The sequence below is a fragment of the Maniola hyperantus genome, chromosome 13 (genome assembly GCF_902806685.2).
Source record: "Maniola hyperantus chromosome 13, iAphHyp1.2, whole genome shotgun sequence".
Classification (NCBI taxonomy): Eukaryota; Metazoa; Arthropoda; class Insecta; order Lepidoptera; family Nymphalidae; genus Maniola; species Maniola hyperantus.
The window spans coordinates 10,440,959-10,450,750 of record NC_048548.1 but is presented as its reverse complement, the minus strand read 5'-3'; the positions used below and the strand labels follow the sequence as shown (position 1 = coordinate 10,450,750).

The window sequence follows — 9,792 nt, the reverse complement described above, 5'->3', positions numbered from 1 at the left end:
TCCAAGTCCATACGGCGTAGGAGTTCAGTACCTTGCAGCATCAGAATTGAAGAGCTGGGACTTGGAATTCTATAACAAAGTATATGCTTGGCATTTACAATATTACTTCACCAGGAACAGTTCCTGAACCTCTATAGTTTAGGAGTGCTGTACCATGCATCATCAGGTTTGAGGAGTTCAGACTTTGAGTGTACTCATAAAGCCGTTGCTTGATACCTAAAATATCAATTCACCATTACAAATTCCTGATTCCCCACGGCTTAGGAGTTCAGTACCTTGCTGCATCAGGATTGAGGAGTTGGGATCTGAAATTCAATGGTTTAGTCTATGCTTGGCACCAAAAATGATATTGCATTATCCGCAGTTCCTAAATCACCATACTTTAGGAGTGCTGTACCCTACATCATCAGGGTTACGGAGTTGGGACTTAAGTCCAAGCATGAAGTCGTTGCTTGGTACCTACAACATGAATTCACTATGAACACATCCTGAATCTTGATAACTTAGGCGGGCAGTAACCCTGCAGCATCAGGATTGAGGATTTGGATCAAGAAATTTTTATGGGACCACCACGGAAACATCCCCTGATGATCAGAAACATGATAAAGATGAACATCGATCTTTAGAAGGAGACAGCAGATTTGTAGAGCACTGCCTCGGTCGTTATTATTATTTTCTGTTCGGTTACTCTGGATATATGCACATACTATACTAAGTATAAGCTCTAGCTATTACAAAATGAATAGAATTTTCCGACTTCTGTGTGTTTAGTGTTTTAGAGGTATTATGGCCCGGGGACAGCCTGAACATTTTAATGGCCGCGTAGAAGTGGAATCACACGAGCAATCTGGTTTTTAATATCTTTTACGGTTTAGGGGCGAGCGCAAACTTACTTCACAGACTTACTCAACATAAAACTTGTACAGTTATGATTACAAAATGTACTTATTTAAGTCTATTTTTTCTGAATCTTTTTGTGTGGACTGACAATTGAATTCTAAAACGTATTTATCCTTTAACATTTATGAGTGAGCTGCCCCGGCGATTCTGTTCCGTGTTCATAGGTATGATTCCGAACCACGCTGCACGCAGCAGTGCTGCCGCAACAGTGCTGTCACCAGCTGTCACAGTGCTGTCGCGGCACTACTGGAACCCATACAATCTCTATAAGGTTATATGACATTACATTCCGAGCTAGGCAGCAATGTCGCGGCAGCAATGTAGCGGAACATTGCTGCCTAGCTCGGAATGTAATGTCATTTAAGCTAATCATACCTTAACATTCGATTCATTTTTTTTTTTAATTTCTCTCCGTAAGAATCATCCTCGTACTTCAAGGAATATTATAAAAAAAGAATTAGCGAAATCGGTTCAGCTGTTCTCGAGATTTGCGATAAGCAACACATTTAGCGATTCATACCTACATAAGTATATCCCAATCTATAGTTATTAAATTTACGTTAAGGTAGCCGGTTAACTTTAAATGTCATAATGTTAATAAAAGTCAAATGGGTTGCATAAGTAAGGGTTTATTTAGGTCGCGATTTAACCTGTAAGATTTACTCACGTAAGTAACTTACGTAGTTAACTGACAACAAATTTACTCATGTAGGTAAATGTACTTATAAGAGTGTTTAAATTAGTAAAGTAGTATACCCATGGACAGTAATCTCACAAGAAGCATTGTACCTTTTTTTAATTTTTTTATTCAAGATAAAATAAAAACATAATTTCTCAGTAGGTAAGTTTCATGAATATTTGTTTTAGGATTAAAAAATCAGAAACTGGCGCTGATTCTGTTGTTTTTCTGTTAAATTTAGAGTATCACTGCATCCTCTTCTTTTTAATTTTGCTAAAAAAGTATGGAACATGAATTTTACATTTAGACTCTAAATTTTAGTGCACGCTACAAATTTAAACGATACGCTCGCGACAGGCAGCTAAAGTTACGAGGTCTGACGTCTTTGAATTAAACTTAAAACTGTCAAACTATGTCTGTCCTTTTCATATTATATTAGTAAGAAGAGGATGCCAATGCTCTAAATTTCAGTTGTGCTCAGAATCAGTAGGTACCAATGACTATTTTATTAAGCCTATAAAGACCCTTTTTTACTTTCTAGCTGAACCTAACCTCACAATATTGTAATTTTTTATGGTTAATATTTCTAAAATGCAGAAACCGTTTTCGTTAATTTTTTCTACAAATACTTTGGATGGTGATACAAAAATCTTGAAGACAGTACATTTGTTCATACTTGAATGGGCATTGTCTTTTGTTAAAAGTTAAGCTACTTACGCGAGTAAACTTACAGGTGTATCCGCGGGCTTTAGTTTGTTAATATTTACTGAAAATGGTTCAGTAGTCTTATGTCTGAGCTCTACGCTACAGGTATTTTTCTCGCAACCAGTTACCATGTGAAATATTTCACGTAATTTGGGACCTCACATTTTCACTTATTCATACTTAAAATTTGCCCAGACATTCAGATAAGGAATGTTTTTTCTCTTTTTACTTATTCAAGCTCTAAACTCACGTTGACATAATGTATACTGCGTAATTTGAGACATATTATTTACTAGATGATGCCCTCAAAAGGAAAAACGGAACCCTTATAGGATAACTTTGTTGTCTGTCTGTCTGTCGGTCTGTCTCTCTAAACACCACTAGCTATGTGCGTTTTAAGTAATATGTCTTGCTTTAACAGTGAAAGAAAACATCGTGAGGAACCTGAAAATTTTCCACAATATTCACAAAAGTGTGTAGAGTTGGCTAGTAAGTGAGGCAATCCTCACTTGGCGAGCGTGGTGGACTATGGCCAAAACCTTTCTCACTCTGAAAAGAACCGTGTTCAGTAGAGTACGGTCGATTAGTTGAGATGATGATAACGAACTAGCGAATCTTGGATATGCATGAAGCTGTACTCTGTTCCTTTCACCCGTTAGGGCAAAAATAGGCGCTGCCCAGCCAATAAGGTGCCGCATTCGTTCGTTGTTTCACTTTTTGCCATTTTGGTTTCCACTCCAATCCATAACTTCGTAATTCTTTCGCTTCAAAAATCTCTTTACGCACAAATAACGTTGGGCGGGCGGCAACCGCCCATACAAGCATTCGAATAATCTCCATACCTAATCCGCGCTTATTGATAAAGCCCTGAAAAGTTCACTCGAAGCGCGCAAAACGCATAGCTAATCGCGACGCGCGGGAATCAATTCAATTTGTCCATCAATATGAGCTACTTAGCTCACCTGTAACAGGTATACGGGCTGAGGCAGGGCGGGCGGGAAAACTGGGAACAGTGCAACCGCTAGCTCGGCGACACGCGGACGCCGCGCGCTCTCCCTGTACCGACGCGAAACTTACAGTGAACGTTTTTTCCAAACCTAGTGCCAGTTCTGTAACTATTTCGTGCTCTTTGTTTTATGCCGGGAATATTATTTCAGAGGATATTTTATAAGGTACGTATGTTAATTTTTTTCTATGCAATTCCTATGGGTGCTGCGCGTACATGCGCTTTTTAAGCTCGAATAATTTCATACGAGCTTTTATACCTAATTTTTTTTATAGAAAACAAAACTTTTACGAAATTTTTATTAATGGCCGCAGCGTAAAAAAAATTTACGATTTTCTTGCAAATAAGAGAAAAATATTTTTAATTCAGACTTCATAAATTATGGAAAATCAAACCTCTGAAGGTTTTCTAAGGATCTGTTAAGTGAAAAAGCGCGGGCGTACTTGTACTTGCAAAGCGCAATTAGTTTCAGGCAGGCGGAAAAATCGCGCGTTTTTCTTTTTCAGAGAAAAATAGATGTTTACAATTAAAAGTATGTAGGACGGTAATTTACAGCCGTAACGCGCAAAGTATTCCAGTTTCGTTTCTTGGTGAATCAAAATTTTGGTGGAAAAAATTAATTCTGGTTTGAAAAATATTCACGTTTTGTTAATTTTTTATGGAAATTTGAAATCCAAGCGGTTTTAAAGCGGTGAATTTTGTTGGAAGTAATTTTAACGATATTACTTATTGTAACAAAACTTTTAAATTTTATGATTATTATCGTAGACACGGTTTTTGTTTCACCTTGATGAAAACAATTTGAAATACAAGAATTGTAATTAATTGTTCGAAAATAAAAATAATGCTTGCTTGAAAGTAGTCATACTTTCGGACAAAGCACAATTTTTGTGACCAAAGATTTACAATATAAACAATGTCAAGCGCATAAGTTATTTCTACACACAATGGTAAAGTGGCACTTTTTTACACCGAAATGAACTTTATAATTATTTAGAAATATGCAGTATCGTAATCAACAACTATACCGTGAAAAGAATTCTATTTTTGCTTCTAGGTAAATAAAAATGTAACGTTTTAATTCAAGCTTGTAAAATAATCACCGCCAACAAAAGGGGCTTACGTGGATTTAACTTGTTGCATACAGCGTTAATGGTACGCTATTTTGTAAATTACGGTTTAATTTATTTAAAGAGTCCACTGCTAACTTATGAATGTGCACATTTATGGTTTCATTTAACGAATTGTAAAGGAATATCCTCCATACTAATATTATAAATGCGAAAGTGTGTCTGTCTGTCTGTCAGTCAGTCTGCTAGCCTCCTTTCACGGCCTATCCGTTCAACCGATTTTGATGAAATTTGATACAAAGATAGCTTGCATCCCGGGGAAGGACATATAGGCTACTTTTTATACCGGAAAATCAAAGAGTTCCCACGGGATTTTTAAAAACCTAGATCCACGCGGACGAAGTCGCGGGCATCATCTAGTTAATAATAATTGATCGCTGACTATGTACAAAGGAAGCGAGAACTTTCTCTCCACTAGTTTGTCGCAGCGACAAAAACTATCTAAGAAAATCTCGCTAAGCGACGCTCTCTTGGCGGTTAAAACACTCGCGCACTGTTTAGAATTTAATTAATTGCGTTGCATTGCATTTGCTTCTTCATTACAATCACTACACATTATAAATTAAAGTCTTGTGTTTGTTTGGGCTAACCTCAGAAAATACTTATACGGATTTTCATACGGTTTTTACCAATAAAAAGAGGGATTATGCAAGAAGTCTATAGGCTATAACTTATAGCTATGTTATGTTAGTAGTTGTGAATTAAGTCGCAATATATTATGTGGCGTGCGTGTACAATGTATAGTGGACTAGACTTTCCTGTTCCGTACGAAGCCCGGGCGGATCACTATAGTTGGCAATAGCTGCTCAAAGGATAATCAAGAGATCCTTATTATTTTCCATTCAACTGTTTCTGACAATACTTGTCGAAAGCTTGATACTAAGCGTTTAATAATATCATAACCGATCTGTTAAATCTACTTGAAAGCCAAACCCTAACTTGAGAACAAAGGGCTCCTTAGGAGAATTCTTAATCCGAGTTTGGCTCGAACCCAAAACTAAGTTGAGATTAGATGTGGCCACGGTCCCGGGTCACTCATTTTGTATATTAATTTTTTGATCAATATTACCATGGAATGATGCTATGCTAGTTAATAAAGCTTTAGAGCATTAGGCAAAGACTCATACAGCGGAATACCGTGCGCGGCGGAATGCGACATACTAAAATGCCAGTGATGTTTACAAAAACAAAAAAAGGCGGCCACTGAAAATCATCGTTGGGCGCCTAATAATTTAGATGTGTGTCATAGAGGTTTCGTGTATGAGAGGGCCAGAGTCCCAACACAAGTGAGTAGGCCTGCCTATTTGAAGCGTTGCACTGCTGCGCAAGAAAACATTTCATTTCACGATACTCACAATTAGGTTTGCCTGTATCAAAAATAAATTATATCGCTGTCTTAGTTATTATTAAATAGGGGTTCTTCCTAAATAAGTAAAATCCACGTTCTTTGTTAAGTTTTATGTGTGATAACCATTTTAAATTGTCGATTAAATTGTGACGTCACATTTCATAGAAGCTCACACTAAGCGCGTGTTTTATCGTTAGATAAAAAATTACTGATTTGACTAATTGTCAAATACCGGATTATGTATGTCAAATTAATTTTTGTGCAGAAGGTGCTTCTAATAAAAAAAAATCTTTCTTTCTTTTCTTTAAAAATATAAGAGAATATCCATAACTGCGTGGATACGACGCTATAGAAATACCCGCGTTGACTGCTTGCAGAATATCACTAGATCTATCCGTAGTCTTAGATTTAGGGAACAATATTTTTTTTGGATAATTTCGCTATGCGAAATCTAAAACAGAGTTTGAATCATTTCCACTTTTTAACTTTGTAACATTGTTATCAAGTTTTGAGCAGTTAATTAGTGCTGAATAGCGATGTAAGTAAATGAAAATGTAGTTACGACGACGCGACAAGACGAGACGGTGCGAAAATTTCCAAGAATTTCTCAAATTAATGTCTAGGTATTCTTCTGAGTAGCTCACCATTTTAATATTTTTTTACATAAAATCAAAATTAACTTACGAATTGGTAACAAAATATTTTGTACTAACAAAATGGTCTGGTTTATTTCTAGGCTCAATTTTGTAGTTCACAAATTTTCGGTGGTTTAGCTTCGTTTTCACTATTGCAAATAGTGACCTGGAGATCACTTTCTCGTAATTCTACGTAGCAACACTCATCTCGAGAGCGAGAATTGGTCAATCCCTCTTTGTAATTTTCAAAAGTAAGCTGGTTTTCTTCCCACAATGGTTAATGGATGGGTGTGGATCTACCAGTTTTCTCTTATAGTTTACTAGTTCCAGTACCTACTTACTTTAGTATTTGAACTGTCCCAGGCACCTCCAATATTCTCCTGTATGATCCCCATCATTATCCCAACCCATTGCCGGCCCACTTTTGAACAGGAGTCTTCTCGCAGACTGAGAAGGGTTTATATCCATATTATAATAGTCCACCACGCTGGCCAAGTTTATTGTCCTCTATAAACATTAGGAATGTTCCCTTATTATAAATGCGAAAGTGTGTTTGTTTGTTGGTTTGTCCTTCAATCACGTCGCAACGGAGCCACGGATCGACGTGATTTTTTGCATGGGTATAGTTTAAGACCTGGAGAGTGACACAGGCTTCTTTTTATCCCGGAAAATTTAAGAGTTCCCACAGGAATTTTAAAAACCGAAATCCACTCGGACAAAGCCGCAGGCATCAGCCAGTTACAACGTAAAATAAAACCACACAGGACGCTGGCAGAGGTTCAAATAATGTAGAAAAACGTTTTCATTAGTTGGCAGATTCTTTTCTTTTCTTTCTATTAATTTTGCCTTCCTAAGATTTATTGCGGTTAATAATTCTCACGTTTTCTTTCTTGCGTTTTTTCTTCCTACAAATACAATATTAGGGGAGATTTAAACAAATTGTCAATAATGTACACATTACTAATATTATAAAGAGGAAAGATTTGTTTGTTTGTAACCGGTAAGCTCTGAAACTATGGAACCAATTTTGATTATTCTTTCACTTTAGTCAAAATTTTACTGTCTCAAAATAGTTATACAACTTCGAATGTAGGCAATAATGGTTTCGTATAACACAAACGGTTTAAGTCCCGTGAAATGTGTTATTTCGTGCCGATGTGATGCACTAGCGTGCTATAGCCCATAAACGCTGGGGGCGGTGTTGTCACGTCCTTCCGCCATAAACCCCATTAAATTTATGTGTTTTATTGACAACATGAAAATTGCCGCATGAAATAAACAGCTCTACGAAAATTACCATCATAACGATATTTGTGTATGCCTAGTACATACATGGCTTCGTTGCGAAAATATATTTTATCGATTGCAGAAGTTCAGAAGACATTGGCAAGCGCAGTTTGATAACATTTTGTTGTTTTATGCCTTTATTATCTACAACGAGTTGATCAAATTGCTATAATATCCCAGTCAGGTTAGTCCTGTTTTATCCTAGACTGTAATGTTACTTACCACCATGTGAGAGTGCAGTGTAACCTAAGTATTGTCACTGTGCGCGGGATAAATCGCGCGGTAGAATTTCGCAAGGCGGGCTTAACCTAGAGATGGTCGGAATTCCGAAAGGTCTCACGCATTGAATTAGTGTCGTATTTATTTTCAGCGCAAGTTTTTTTCGTGAATTGGAAAAATAATTTATTATTTTAGAATGGCCAATATTCTTCTAAAATAGTACTTTAATACCTTTGATAATTTACTTAATAACACTTATTCAAATAGGTAAGTACCTATGTTATAATAATAAACATGTTCGAGAGTGAAACTCCTAAGCTCTAGTCTAGAACATAAGCTAGGCCAAACTTAATAAGTAGGTACCTAGTTAAGTTGTTTCACCATTCAATTTCCGACTGTAACCCATGTTACGGAAACACAATCTAGGTAGTTTTGTTTGCTCGATTCTGCTTATTTTATCATTTAAAAGTTAAAACTCAAACTCAAAGCATTTAAGCATGGCTTATACGAAGGTATCATCGTACACTTTTTGATTGTCAATTGTTGAGTTTGTAAGATAATGATAATGATACTTTGTAATAACTATTTAGGTAGGTAAGTAAACTTAAAACTAAAGTTACGAGGGTTCCAAACGCGCCCTAGTCTGAGAAGATGCACAACAAATTCATGAAACTATCAAAGCGGTTAAGCAATTACTCATTGCCAAGCTTTCTTATCATTTAAATAATCCTTTAAAAAAAAGCTGTGATATGTGTGTGATAGGTATGTCCATAAAAAAGCTGTAATATAGCCTAGTGGTTAGGACGTCCGCCTTCTAATCGGAGGTCGGGGGTTCGACCTCTAACTTTTCGGAGTTATGCGCGTTTTAAGTAACAAAATATCACTTGCTTTAACGGTGAAGGAAAACATTGTGAGGAAACCTGCATGGCTAAGAGTTCTCCATAATGTTCTCAAAGGTGTGTGAAGTCTACCAATCCGCACATGGCCAGCGTGGTAGACTAAGGACAAACCCCTTCTCTCTGAGAGGAGACCCGTGCTCTGTAGTGCGCCGGCGATGGGTTGAATAAATGGGTTAATCATGATGATGATGAAATAATCTTTTACGCAAAATATGATTTAAATTTGATAGGTACCTACATCTTTTTTTTTTCTATATATAAAAATGAATCACTGAATGTGTTGCTGATCGCAAATCTCAAGAACAGCTGAACCGATTTCGCTAATTCTTTTTTATAAAATTCCTTGAAGTACGAGTACTTATGGTTCTTACGGAGAGAAAAATTTAAAGTATTAAAAAAATAAGGAATCGACTGTTAGGCGGTACGAAGTTCGCCGGGTCAGCTAGTAATATAATAAACGAAGACTATTTTAAGCCCTTCCTGAAATCGCATATGTTTTACTTCCTACACAAGCACGAATAGGTAATTCTGTAACTAAATTACCGTCCGTGTGCCAACATAAATTGCTTTAAACCTCTACAAAACCATGATAAAACTAACCAAACTCTATTGCTCTAATCATAATTTGAGTGAATTGTTGGCTTTGAAATCAATTTAAATATAGATTCACATTATCCTGTTTTAGACAAGCGAAATATGATTATTGATTAAATGCATACTTGATAATAAAGTCTAATGCACTTTGAATGCATCTATTGCATTCAGAAGTAGAGATGATTGCTTCCATACTAGTCTACTGTCTCTATTTATAACGGTGCACATAGGTCGCTAAAATGAGGTAGAAACTGGGCTTGGAGGAAATAATTCAAATATTATAAAGCCCGACAAGTTTTTTAGTGTAGGTACGTTTCTTGAACGAGATAATAGTCGATAGTTAATCGCTTCCTCGCTGCCGCAACAGTGCTGTCACCAGCTGTCACAGTC

The 9,792-nt window shown here is 36.6% G+C and overlaps 1 long non-coding RNA gene across 1 annotated transcript in view; it reads left to right on the top strand.

Moving 5' to 3' along the window:
• Positions 1–3,308: 3,308 nt before the first annotated feature.
• LOC138403167 (uncharacterized) overlaps positions 3,309–9,792 on the top strand; it is an 85,795-nt gene continuing 79,311 nt past the window's right edge. Inside the window, exon 1 of the long non-coding RNA XR_011237465.1 lies at positions 3,309–3,456. This is a non-coding gene — a long non-coding RNA (uncharacterized lncRNA). The remainder of the gene's footprint in view (positions 3,457–9,792) is intronic.